Source organism: Cebus imitator, unplaced genomic scaffold, assembly GCF_001604975.1.
Source record: "Cebus imitator isolate Cc_AM_T3 unplaced genomic scaffold, Cebus_imitator-1.0 Scaffold592, whole genome shotgun sequence".
Lineage (NCBI taxonomy): Eukaryota > Metazoa > Chordata > Mammalia > Primates > Cebidae > Cebus > Cebus imitator.
In genome coordinates this window covers 418,730-431,137 of record NW_016107907.1, presented here as the reverse complement: position 1 = coordinate 431,137, position 12,408 = coordinate 418,730, and the positions used below count along the sequence as shown (strand labels likewise).

The window sequence follows — 12,408 nt, the reverse complement described above, 5'->3', positions numbered from 1 at the left end:
TCTCGATCTCTTGACCTCGTGATCCACCCGCCTCGGCCTCCCAAAGTGCTGGGATTACAGGCTTGAGCCACCGCGCCCGGCCTTAAAACCTTGAGTTCTAAGAAGAAAAGTGATTTGTCCAAGTTCACCTAGGAAGCAGGCAGTAGAGTGGAACTACAGGTCGTTCATATCACCTTTAACTGCAAAGCCCTCTCCCTCAGTTACAAAATTTGTTCATGACAATGCCCATCAGAAACTCAAAAGCATTATAAGAAACATGAAGTCTAACTGTCCCTTTGTATCTGCTTAGTTGCTCTTGCCTGAAATGACAGAATATTCAATTCAAACTGGCTTACATATCAAAGGTAACAAATTAGCTCATGTAATTGGAAATCCAAAGGTAGGCAAGGATTCAGGGTTACTCAATTCAAGGTTCACTAATGGCCTTAGATCTAAAGTAGGAGCACAGATTTGCTTCTAGTTCTTCACTCTTCTATGTACAATACTTGGCAAGTCATAAGATAGCTGCTAATAGCAAAAGGGGATAAATGTTGCTCTGTTCATATCCATCAGGGAACTACTTATGACACAGAATTCCAAGCAGGATTCAGTCTGACTAGACTGCTTAGGTCATGAGCCTATGGGAAGAGGCAAAGGTTTCAAGCTATGACATTTCATAAAGTGATCACTAACCACATGTAGCTATTTAAATATAATTTAAAAATTAAGTTTATTAGTCACATCAGACTTATTTCAAGTATTCAACAGCCATATGTGGCTAGTGGCTACAGTACTGGACAGTATAGATTAGAACACTCCCATTGCTACAGAAAGTTCTACTGGCGTAAGGTAAACCAAGTATACCACGCAACTTGTATAAGACAACCAAGACCCAGCTTGGCAACTGAGATCAACTTTGCCCAAAGTATAAGGAATCTGGGGAATAGGCAGATGCCCAGATGAAAATCAGTATACGTATGGGAAAGAAAAAAGGGAAGCAAACATTAGATGAACAATGTCCAACACATTCTCATAAAAAGAAATTCACATGGCATGATGTGCTCTTTTAAAAAAATGATCTATTTTAGAAATTGTCTGCTACTACTATAAGTACAAGTATTTTTCTTTAATGAACTCACTAACTTCCTATGGGACACTGAATAAGCCAAGAAACTTCTCTGAGCCTCAATTTCCTCATCTGTAAAGCAAAAAGAATGAACTAGATCAGTTGTTTCTAAACTTTTAAGCACAGCAGTTTTTTAGTAAGACTTTTTAAAATTTGCCCAGGACCTCACATTTCGAAGTACGTTTAGTAACAACTGCATCTATAATTCATTTCCTATCCTTTTAAAATATCAAAAACATATAACTGTTAATTAGGGCTTCTAATCAGCAGGCAAAGTCAATGTGACTACAGTGGGCTGATACCATTTACATAGAAAGTAATGTAATTTGATCTTGCAGTCTTATTAAACACAAATTTACCATTTTCTTTCTTTTATTTTTTTTAATCTCCAACTTTTTTTTTTTCTTAGCTGATGATAGAGCCAAAAGTCCCACTACTGCCTCTACTTTTTTTTTTTAAGAGAGAAAGAAAGAATTAAAAAAGAAAAAAAAAAGAATGAAGGAGAGGAAGAAAGAGGAAGAGGGAGAGAGAACAGGGGTGTTGCTTTATTGCCCGGGGTAGAATGCAGTCTAAAAATGGGTATGCCTTAATTGTGTTTAATAATAGAGACATTAAAAAAAAAAAAGAGGGAAGAAAATAATTAACAAGCAGCCAACCAATATTTCATTTAAACCTATAAATAGGTGTGATATGGTACTGATAAGAGTGTATATTTTGTGTATTTAAAGTGGAGCGTTCTATAAATGTTAATTAAGTCTACTTATTCCGAATTTGAGTTCAAGTCCTGGATATCGATGTTAACTTTCTGTCTCAGTGATCTGTCTAATATTGATGTTGAAGTCTCCCACTATTATTGTGTGGGAGTCCAAGTCTCTTTAAAAGTCTTATATATCTGGGTATTCCTGTATTGGGTGCGTATATATTTAGGATCTTTAGCTCTTCTTGTTACATTGATCCTTTTATTATGTAATATCCTTCTTTGCTTCTTTTGATCTTTGTTGCTTTAAAGTCTATTTTATCAGCAAAAATTGCAACTCCTGCTTTCTATTTATTTATTTTTGCTCTCCATTTGGTCGGTAAATGTTTCTCCAACCCTTTGTTTTGAATCTTTGTGTATCCTTGCATGTGAGATGGATCTGGATGTAGCATACCAATGGGTCTTGGCTTTTTTTGCCTGTGTCTTTGGATTGGGGGATTTAGTCGATTTAAATTTAGAATTAATAACAATATATGTGAGTTTAATACTGCCATTTAATGTTAGCTGGCTGTTTTGCCCATTAGTTGACGCAAGTTCTTAATTATGTTGATGTTCTTTATTTTTTGGCATTTTTTAGAAAGGCTGATACTGGTTGTTCCTTTCTATTTGTAGTGGTTCTTTCAGAAGCTCTTGTAAAGCAGGCCTGGTGGTGATGAAATCTCTGAGCGCTTGCTTGTTCACAAAAGATTTTATTTTTCCTTCGCTTATGAAGCTTAGTTTGGCTGGATGTAAAATTCTGGGTTGAAAGTTCTTTTCTTTAAGGATGTTGAATATTGGCCCACACTCTCTTCTGTCTTGTAGGGTTTCTGCTGAGAGATCTGCTGTGAGTCTGATAGGCTTCCCTTTATGGGTAACCTGACCTTTCTCTCTGGCTGCCCTCAGTATTTTCTCTTTCATTTTAACCCTGGTGAATCTGGTGATTATGTGCCTTGAGGTTGGTCTTCTTGAGGAATATCTTTGTGGTGTTCTCTGTATTACCTGGACTTGAATATTGTCCTGCCTTGCTAGGTTGGGAAAGTTTTCCTGAATAATATCCTGAAGCGTATTTTCCAGCTTGGATTGATTCTCTTTGTCACATTCAGGTACACCTATCAATCGTAGATTAGGTCTTTTCACATAGTCCCATATTTCTTGGAGACTTTGCTCGTTCTTTTTTATCCTTTTTTCTCTAATCTTGTCTTTTTGTTTTATTTCATGAAGTTGGCCTTCGACCTCTGATATCTTTTCTTCTGCTTGATCAATTCGGCTGTTAAAACTTGTGCATAGTTCATGAAGTTCTCGTGTTGTGTTTTTCAGCTCCATTAATTCACTTATATTCCTCTCTAAATTGTGTGTTATTGTTAACATTTTGTCAAACCTTTTTTCAAAGTTCTTAGTTTCTTTGCATTGGGTTAGAACAAGTTCTTTTAATTCCCAGAAGTTTCTTATCATCCACCTTTTAAAGCCTGCTTCTGCTAATGGAACACAGTCTTTCTCCATCAGGCCTTGTTCTGTTGCTGATGAGGAACTGTGATCCCCTGTAGAGGGAGAGGCGTTCTGAGTCTGGGTATTCTCAGCCTTTTTAGGCTGGTTTCTTCCCTTCGTTATAGATTTCTCCATCTGTGGTCTTTATAATTACCATCTTTATAGCTGGGTTTCTGAATGGACGTCCAACTTGTTGATTCCCGGCGCTAAAATCTGAGCAACCCACTGCGCCGGCCAAAACAGCGGCTTTAAGATTGATGGTGCTTTTCTGACTCTGCGCCAAGAACCGCCACACCAAGGCAGCGGCAAAACCGCCTCGCCGGCCACAAGAGTCACGCTGGCAACCCGTGGGGCTCCTCCGCTGGGAATCTTCTGGTGCGTGAGCGACAAAAATTGGTCTGAAAGTGTGGTGTCCTCTCGTTCTCTGCGCTTTCATTGGGAGCTGCAATCCCGAGCTGCTAGTGATCAGCCACCTTGGATCTCTCTCCAACTTTTATTTGAAGTTGAAGGGTACATGTGGAGGATGTGCAGATTTGTTACATAGGTAAACATGTGCCATGGTAGTCGGCTACACAGATGATCCCATCACCCGGGTGTTAAGTCCAGTATCCACTAGATATTCTTCCTGACCCTCTCAACAACTTATTAATATGTTGAATTATGTCAGTATGGGCAGCAGTAGAATACTAAAAGGAAAACGTCATTTTAAGCAATTTCAGAACATTAACAACTATTTTCAAAGCAGAAAAATTGACATTGCTGCCTTTAAGAATACCATGAATATAAGAAATTGTAACATATTACATAATATAGAAAAGGCAGTTCAAAGATAGAATTGTGTCGCTCCTCGTACACCCCAACCTCTGACAGGCCCCAGTATGTGTCATTCTCCTCCCTGTGTCTATGTATTCCTATCATTTAGCTCCCAGTTGTGAGAACATGCAATATTTGGTTTTCTGTTCATGCATTAGCTTGCTAAAGGATAATAGCCTCCAGCTCCATCCATGTCCCTGCAAAGAACATGATCGTGTTCCTTTCTATGGCCACAAATTATTCACAGAAAATGTGTGTATGTACCACATGTTCTTTATCCAGATTATCGCTGATAGGCATTTAGGTTGATTCTACATCTTTCCTATTGTGAATAGTGCTACAATAAACATACACGGGCATGTGTCTTAATAACAGAATGATTTACATTCCTTTGGGTATATACCAAGAAATGGGATTGCTGGGTCAAATGGTATTTCTGGCTCTAGGCCTCTGAGGAATCGCCACACTGTCTTCCACAATGGTTGAACTAATTTACACTCCAATCAACAGTGTAAAAGTGTTCCTTTTTTCTCCACAGCCCTGCCAGCACCTGTTGTTTTTTGATTTTTTTAATAATAGCCATTCTGACTGGTGTGAAATGGTATCTTACTGTGGTTCTGATTTGCATTTCTCTAACTTTTTTTTACAAATGTTGAACACATGCATGTCTTCTTTTGAGAAGGGTCTGTTCATGTCCTTTTACCTCTTTTTTTATGGGGTTGTGTTTTCTTGTAAATTTGTTTAAGTTCTGTATAGATGCTAAATATTAGACTTTTGTCAGATGGATACTTTGCAAAAATTTCTTCCATTCTGTAAGTTGTCCGTTTACTCTCTTAATAGTTTCTTTTGCTGTGCAGAAGCTCTTTAGTTTAATTAGAGACCATTTGTCAATTTTTGCTTTTGCTGTAATTGCTTTTGGTGTCTTCATCATGAAATCATTGCTGGTGCCTATGTCCTGAATGGTACGCCTAGGATTTCTTCTACAGTTTTTATGGTTTAGGGTTTTTACATTTAAGTCTTTAATCCATCTTGAATTGATTTTTGTATATGGTGTAAGGAAAAGGCCCAATTTCAATATTCTGCATGTGGCTAGCCAGTTTTCCCAGAACAATTTACCAAATAGGGAATCCTTTCCCCATTGCTTGTTTTTGTCAGGTTTGTCAAAGATCACATGGTTGTAGGTGTACAGTCTTATTTCTGGGTTCTCTATTCTGTTCCGTTGGTCTGTGTCTTGTACCAATACCAATACCAAAATGTTTTGGTTACTGTATCCCTGTAGCATAGTTTATTTTTAACTTTTTTTTTTTTTTGAGAGTGAGTCTCACTCTGTTGCCCAGGCTGGAGTGCCGTGGTGCAATCTTGGCTTACTGCAACCTCTACTTCCTGGGTTCAAACAATTCTCCTGCCTCAGCCTCCTGAGTAGCTGGGATTACAGTACAGGCACACACCACCACACACCCAGCTAATTTTTGTATTTTAATAGAGAGGCGGTTTTGCCATGTTGGCCAGGCTGGTCTCAAAATCCTGACCTCAAGTGATCCATCTGCCTCGGCCTCCCAAAGTGCAGGGATTACAGGCGTGGGCCACCGCGCCCGGACCTTGTAGTATGAAGTTGGGTAGTGTGATGCCTCCAGCTTTGTTCTTTTTGCTTGGGATTGCCTTGGCTATTTAGGCCCTTTTGTTGTTCCGTATGAATTTTAAAATAGTTTTTCTAATTCTGTGAAGAATGACAATAGTAGTTTAATGGGAATAGCACTGAATCTACACATTGTTTTGGGCATTTTCACAACATTGATTCTTCGTATTCATGAATAGGAGCATGGAATGTTTTTCCATTTGTTTGTGTCATCTCTGATTTCTTTGAGCAGTAGTTTATAGCTATCCTTGAATAGGTCCTTTACTTCCCTTGTTAGCTGTATTCCTAGGTATTTTATTCTTCTTGTGGCAACTGTGAATGTGAGTTCATTTGTGATTTGGCTCTCAGCTTGCCTATTGTTGGTGTATGGAAATGCTAGCAATTTTTGCACACTGATTTTGTATCCTGAGACTTTGTTTAAGTTGCTTATTAGCCTAAGAAACTTCGGGCTGAGACAATGAGGTTTTCTAGATCATGTAATCTGCAATGCAAACAAAGATAATTTTTGACTTCCTCTCTTCCTATTTATATACCTTTATTTCTTTCTCTTCCCTAATTACCCTGGGCAGAACTTCCAATACAATGTTGCCTAGGAGTGGTGAGAGGGCAACCTGCCTTATGCCAGTTTTCAAGGAGAATGCTTCCAGCTTTTGCCCATTCTCTATGATATTAGCTGTGAGTCTGTCATAAATAGCTCTTACTATGTTGAGGTAGAGTCCTTCAATAACTAGTTTATTGAGAGTTTTTAACATGAAGAGATGTTGAATTTCATTGAAAGTCTTCTCTGCATCTGAGATAATCATGAGGTTTTTGTCTTTAGTTCTGTTTATGTGATGAATCACATTTATTAATTTGCGTATGTTGAACCAGCCTTGCAGCCCAGGGTTGAAGCCTACTTCATCATGGTGAATAAGCTTTTTGATGAGCTGCTCAACTCAGTTTGCTAATATTTTGTTGAGGATTTTTATGCTGATGTTCATCAGGATATTGGCCTGAAGTTGTCTTTTATTTATCTAACTCTACCAGGTTTTGGTATCAGGATTATGCTGGACTCACAGAAAAAGTTAGGGAGGAGTCCCCTTTTCAGTTTTTTGGAATAGTTTCAGCAGGAATGGTACCAGCTCTTCTTTGTACTTCTGGTAGAATTCAGCTGTGAATCCATCTGGTCCTGGGCTTCCTTCAGTTGGTAGGCTATTTATTACTGCCTCAATTTCAGAACTCATTATTAGTCTATTCAGGGAGTCAATGTCTTCCTGGTTCAGTCTTGGGAGGGTGTATGTGTCCAGGAATTTATCCATTTCTTCTAGATTTTGTAGTTTATGTGTATGAAGGTGTTTAGAGTATTCTCTGATGGTTGTTTGCTTTTCTGTGGGATCACTGGTAATAGCTCCCTTTTCCTTTCTTTTTTTTTTTTTTTTTTTTTTTTTTTTTTTTTTTTTTTTTTTTTTTTTTTTTTTTTTTTTTTTTTTGATGAGATGGAGTCTCACTCTGTTGCCTGCCCAGGCTGGACTGCAGTGGCGTGATCTCTGCTCACTGCATCCTCCACCTCCTGGATTCAAGCAATTCTCCTACCTCAGCCTCCTAACAAGCTGTAATTATAGGCATTGACCACCACACTCAACTAATTTTTGGATTTTTAGTAGAGAGTGGGGTTTCACCATGCTGGCCAGGCTGGTCTCGAACTCCTGATGTCAAGTGATCTACCTGCCTCAGTCTTCCGAAGTGCTGGGATTACAGGTGTCAGCCACTGCACTCAGCCTACCCCTTATCATTTCTGATTGTGTTTACCTGAATCTTCTCTACTTCTATTAGTCTAGCTGGTGGTCTACCTTATTAATTTTTTCAAAAAGCCAGCTCCTGAACTTGTTTACTTTTTAAAGGGTTTTTCAGTTCAGCTCTGATCTTGGTTATTTCTTGTCTTCTGCTAGCTTTGGGGTTTGTTTGCTCTTAGTTCTCCAGTTATTTTAGTTGTGATGACAGGTTGTTAACCTGAGATATTTCTAGCTTTTGATGTGGGCATTTATTGCTATAAATTTCCCTCTTAACACTGCTTTAGCTGTATCCCAGAGATACTGGTACACTGTGTTGTTGTTCTCAGCAGTTTCAAAAGAACTTCTTGATTTCTGCCTTAATTTCATTATTTACCCAAAAGTCATTCAGGAACGGGTTGTTTAATTTCTGTGTGGTTGCATAATTTTGAGTGAATTTCTTAACCTTGAGTTCTAATTGGAATGCACTGTGGTCCAAAAGACCATTTGTTATGATTTCAGTTCTTTTGCATTTGCTGGGGAGTGTTTTACTTCCGATTATATGATCAATTTTAGAGTAAGTGCTGTGTGGCAAGAAGGACGTATATTCTGTTGTTTTGGATAGATATCTATCAGGTCCACTTGATCCAGAGCTGATTTCAAGTCCTGAATATCTTTGTTAATTTTCAGTCTCAGTAATCTAATATTGTCAGTGGAGTATTAAAGTCTCCCACTATTGAGGGATCCAAGATGGCCAATTAGGAGCAGCTCAGGATTGCAGCTCCCAGTGAAAGTGCAGAGGGTGGATGGACGCCGCATTTCCAGATGGATTTTTATTGCCCACAGACCAGGAGGTTCCCAGGGGGAGGAGCCCCACAGGTTGCCAGTGTGGCTGTTTTGCCTGGCGTGGCCGTTTTGCCGGTGCCCCACTGTGGCAGTTCTACGTACAAAATACACGGGTCTGGGCGCCGTTTTAGCTGGCGATTGGAGCTCCGGGAAGGCAGAGTCACCCATTCATCTGACTAAAAAGGGGACTCAAACAGGGAGCCAGGCCAGGAGATTCCTGGGCAAAAAAGCAACACAAATCTCAGCACCGCTATTTCAGCTGGCGCAGCGGGTTGTCACACAGGAAATCACACAGATCCCAGCACCTTTTCAACAGGCAACCGTTCAACTAAAAAAAAGGCTCTGAGGCAGGGGGCCAGGTGATCAGGCTCAGCTGGTCTCACCCCCACAAAAAAACAACAATTGGAAACTCTCTGGGTTGAGAGTTTCACAGCAAGCACAGCTGAACCTGGGAAGGTCCAGCTCTATGGGGGAGGGGTGTCCGCCATTACAGAGGCACTCCACCACTATGGAGGGAGTCCACCATGGCTGAGGCAGCACACTGTTGCCAAGGCAACCCACCATTACAGAGAGAGTCTGCCATTTGCGCCACCATTGCCGAGGCAGTTCTAACCCAACCCATATAAACAGCACTGCAGGGAAGCTCACACAGCAACTGGGTGGAGCCCACAGCAGCTCAGCAAAGCCTCTGCAGGCAGACGGTGACTAGGCTGCCTCCATGCTGGGCAGGGCAGCCCTGAAAAAACGGCAGCAGCACAACAGAAACTCATAAATAAAGCCCTAACTCCCCGGGACAGAGCACCTGGGAATAAAAAAGGGGTTTACAAGTTCTGCTGCAGCAGACTTAAACGTACCTGCCCAGCTGCTCTGAATGAACAACGGAGCTTACAGCACAGCACCTGAGCTCCTATAAAGGACAGACTGTCTCCTCAAGCAGCTCCCTGACCCCTGTATATCCAAAGAGTCACCTGATATAGGAGAGCTCAGACTGACATTTGGTGTGTATCCTTCTGGGACAAATATAGCAGAAGAAGAAACTGGCAGCAACCCTTACTATTCTGCCACCACTGAAGGTGATCCCCAGGCAAGCAGGGCCTGGAGTGGACCTCAGCAGTCCTACAGCAGAGGGGCCAAGCTGTTAGAAGGAAAACTAAGAAACAGAAAGAAATAACTTCATCATCAACTAACTGGATGCCCACTCAAGAGACCCAATCTGAAACTCAACAACTACAAAGATGACAGGTGGATAAATCCACAAAGATGGGAAGAAACCAGTGCAAAAAGGATGAAAACACCTGAAACCGGAACGCCTCTCCTCTGACAAGAGATCACAACTCCTCGCCAGCAAGGGAACATGGCTGGATGGAGAATGAGTGTGATGAATTGACAGAATCAGGCTTCAGAAGGTGGGTAATAAGAAACTTCTGTGAGCTAAAAGAACATGTTCTAACCCAATGCAAAGAAACTAAGAACCTGGAAAAAAGATTTCACAAAATGTTAACGAGAATAGACAACTTACAGAGAAATATAAGTGAATTGATGGAGCTGAAAAACACAACACGAGAAATTCATAAAGCATACACAAGTTTCAACAGCCCAACTGACCAAGCAGAAGAAGATATCAGAGGTCGAAGATCAACTCAATGAAATAAAATGAGAAGGCAAGATTAGAGAAAAAAGAGTAAAAAGGAATGAACAAAGTCTCCAAGAAATATGGGACTATGTGAAAAGACCTAATCTATGTTTGATAGGTGTACCTGAATGTGACGAAGAGAATGAATCCAAGCTGGAAAATACTCTTCAGGATATTATCCAGAAAAACTTCCCCAACCTAGCAAGGCAGGACAATACTCAAGTCCAGGAAATACAGAGAACACCACAAAGATATTCCTCAAGAAGAGCAACCCCAAGGCACATAATCGTCAGAGTCACCAAGGTTGAAATGAAGGAGAAAATGCTAAGGGCAGCCAGAGAGAAAGGTCAGGTAACCCACAAAGGGAAGCCCATCAGACTCACAGCAGATCTCTCAGCAGAAACCCTACAAGCCAAAAGAGAGTAGGGGCCAATATTCAACATCCTTAAAGAAAAGAACTTTCAACCCAGAATTTCGTATCCAGACAAACTAAGCTTCATAAGTGAAGGAAAAATAAAATCCTTTGCGAACAAGCAAGTACTCAGAGATTTCCTCACCACCAGGCCTGCTTTACAAGAGGTCCTGAAAGAGGCACTAAACATAGAAAGGAACAACCAGTACCAGTCACTCCAAAAACATACCAAATGGTAAACAGCATCAACACAATGAAGAAACTGCATCAACTAATGCACAAAACAACCAGCTAGCATCAAAATGGCAGTATCAAATTCACACATAACAATATTAACCCTAAACGTAAATGGGCTAAAAGGCCCCAATCAAAAGACACAGACTGGCAAATTGGATAAAATGCCAAAACCCATCAGTGTGCTGTATCCAGGAAACCCATCTCACATGCAAGGATACACAAAGGCTCAAAATAAACGGATGGAGGAAGATTTACCAAGCAAATGGAGAGCAAAAGAAAGTAGGAGTTGCAATTCTCATCTCTGATAAAATAGACGTTAAAGCAACAAAGATCAAAAGAGACAAAGAAGGACATTACATAAAGGTAAAAGGATCAATGCAACAAGAAGAGCTAATGATCCTAAATATATATGCACCCAATAAAGAGCAACCAGATACATAAGGCAAGTTCTTAATGACTTACAAAGAGATTTAGACTCCCACACAATAATAGTGGGAGATTTTAACATCCCGTTGTCAATGTTAGACAGATCAACCAGACAGAAAATTAACAAGGATATCCAGGATTTGAACTCAGACCTGGAACAAGCAAACCTAATAGACATTTACAGAACTCTCCACCGAAATCCACAGAATATACATTCTTCTCAGCACCACATCACACCTACTCTAAAATTGACCACATAATTGGAAGTAAATCACTCCTCAGCAAATGCAAAAGAATGGAAATCATAACAAACAGTCTCTCAGACCACAGTGCAATCAAGTTAGAACTCAGAATTCAGAAACTAACTCAGAACTGCACAGCTTCATGGAAACTGAACAACTGGCTCTTGAATGTTGACTGGATAAACAATGAAATGAAGGCAGAAATAAAGATGTTCTTCGAAACCAATGAGAATTAAGATACAACATACCAGAATCTCTGGGACACATTTAAAGCAGTCTCTAGAGGAAAATATATAGCAATAAATGCCCACATGAGAAGCAAGGAGAAATCTAAAATTGACACCCTATTGTCAAAATTGAAAGAGCTAAAGGAGCAGGATCAAAAAAAACTCAAAACCTAGCAGAAGACAAGAAATAACTAAGATCAGAGCAGAACTGAAGGAGATAGAGACACAAAAAACCCTTGAAAAAATCAGTAAGTCCAGGAGCTGGTTTTTCGAAAAGATCGACAAAATAGATCACTAGCCAGATTAATAAAAAAGAAAAGAGAGAATAATCAAATAGATGCAATAAAAAATGATAAAGGGGATATCACCACAGATTCCACAGAAATTCAAAGTATCATAAGAGATTATTAGAAACAATTCTATGCACATAAACTAGTAAACCTGGAAGAAATGGATAAATTCCTGGACACTTGCATCCTCCCAAGCCTAAACCAGGAAAACTTAAAACCCTGAATAGACCAATAACAAGGTCTGAAGTTGAGGCAGTAATTAAGAGCCTACCACCCAAAAAAAGCCCAGGTTCTGATGGGTTCACAGCCGAATTCTACCAGACATACAAAGAGGAGCTGGTACCATTCCTTCTGAAACTATTCCAAATAATCCAAAAAGAGGGAATGCTTCCCAAATCATTTTATGAGACCAACATCATCCTGATACCAAAACCTGGCAGAGACTCAACAAGAAAAGAAAACTTCAGGCCAATATCCATGATGAACATAGATGCAAAAACCTTCAATAAAATACTGGCAAACCCATTGCAATAGCACATCAAAAAGCTTATCCACCATGATCAAGTAGGATT

The 12,408-nt window shown here is 39.9% G+C and overlaps 1 protein-coding gene and 1 pseudogene across 1 annotated transcript in view; one reads left to right on the top strand and one right to left on the bottom strand.

The window, feature by feature from the left end:
- Positions 1-12,408, bottom strand: part of DIS3L2 (DIS3 like 3'-5' exoribonuclease 2) — a 386,191-nt gene that overhangs the window by 215,233 nt on the left and 158,550 nt on the right. The window lies entirely within an intron of this gene.
- Positions 8,330-12,408, top strand: part of LOC108294605 — an 11,322-nt pseudogene continuing 7,243 nt past the window's right edge.